The sequence below is a fragment of the Aplysia californica genome, unplaced genomic scaffold (assembly GCF_000002075.1).
Source record: "Aplysia californica isolate F4 #8 unplaced genomic scaffold, AplCal3.0 scaffold00064, whole genome shotgun sequence".
Taxonomy (NCBI): Eukaryota; Metazoa; Mollusca; class Gastropoda; order Aplysiida; family Aplysiidae; genus Aplysia; species Aplysia californica.
In genome coordinates this window covers 1049757-1051304 of record NW_004797334.1, presented here as the reverse complement: position 1 = coordinate 1051304, position 1548 = coordinate 1049757, and positions in this window count along the sequence as shown.

The following is a 1548-nucleotide window of genomic DNA, read 5'->3' as shown; positions in this document are numbered from 1 at the left end:
TCGAACATTATCGAACGTTGCCAGTATTGTGGAAATAGAATATTTGTGTGTGTAGGTACTTCTTTTCAATAGCCATTCTTTAGCCCAGACGGTCCTGTTTCTAGATTTGTTTTTGGATTTGAAAACAAAAAATGCTGCCAAATCATCCATGTAGCTTGCTTCAGCTATTGTTGACGTTTTTGACCTAGATCTAGATCTAGCTACAACAGTCCAAGGACGGTAAAAAAAAACTGTAGGTCTAAACAGAACTTCTCTCGTCGACAAATTGTCAGCTTACCGATGACACAGATCGAGGGTCCGTCTGTTAAACTGTCAGTTTGTCGATCAACGAACTGTACGTCTAAATGGGGCTTAAGTCCCAGCTCAGTTAAGGCCAGGCGGCGTCGAATGACCCTTTGGGATTAACATTCACTTCGTCTGGTACGTAGCTTGCCACTAGTCAGTGACCAACCAGAGAATGTACAGGTCAATACTTTTGACGTCAAAAAGTTTGAGGGGACTCTCGTGGCCAAGAAGTTAAGGTGTTGGCCTCTCATTCAAGGGTACCGCGTTCGAATCTGGGTAGCCACCGAACAATTTTCTTCTTTAAAATTGTCTTCTTTTACCTCCTTTCCTGCTCTCTTACAATGTTCTGTCGTCTGCTTTCGTCTCCTCTTTCTGCCCCCACCCCCTCACCTCCTCTGCCCCCTCCTCTGGGCTCCTGCTAATATTATATAGACTTCTATTCAAGATTGATATGGGTTGTTTTTTCGCCGAGAGATTGACAAATGAACAACTTTAATATAATACCAATAACTCCACATGCCCAAAAATTGACGAGAGCCTGATTCCACCAAATCATAATACCTTTTCCGTTTTTTTTCCTTTTGTCAAGACCAGCACCATAATGCGTCCGATGTCTTCATTTTTGGTCAAAGCGTCATCTGCTTAGGACTCGCATCCGCCAGGTTGTGGGTTCGAATCCCTCTACTCAGGTGGAAATGAATGCTCAGTTATTGACTTTCTTGCTTGCTTGTTCGTCTGATTGCTTACTAGCTTGAGTAACTGAATTTTCGGCTATTTGATTGATTCATTGATTAATTCATTGATTTATTTATTCATTCTTGTATAACTCCACTCTTTGCACTGTTCGTTCCAGAGTGTCAAAGGGTTAGGATCTAATACTAGATTGTATATTGTAAAGCGCGTAGAGCAGGAGTTTGCACTATACAACTCACGATGTTTTCAATTCTATTCTTCTATCTGGATCTCGTCTTACAATCCAAGACTTGAAGAACAGAAAGATTCCTAGCAGAGCCAGGTTATAATTATAATATTATCTTTCTGGAACTGGACACCTTTTTTTTTTTGAAGAGCGAAACTTTAAACCGCTGAGGAGCAAGCTGTGGCAGACAAGAGAACTTTTGGAAAGAACATTCTAAATATTTTAAGAACATGTCTGTTTTATTTACAACACTTTTTTGTTAGATATTGTTTCTCGTTTATTTGCATAAGTACACGTACGTTGCTATTTTGGTGGATACCTTGTCTCTGCAATTAGGCTATATA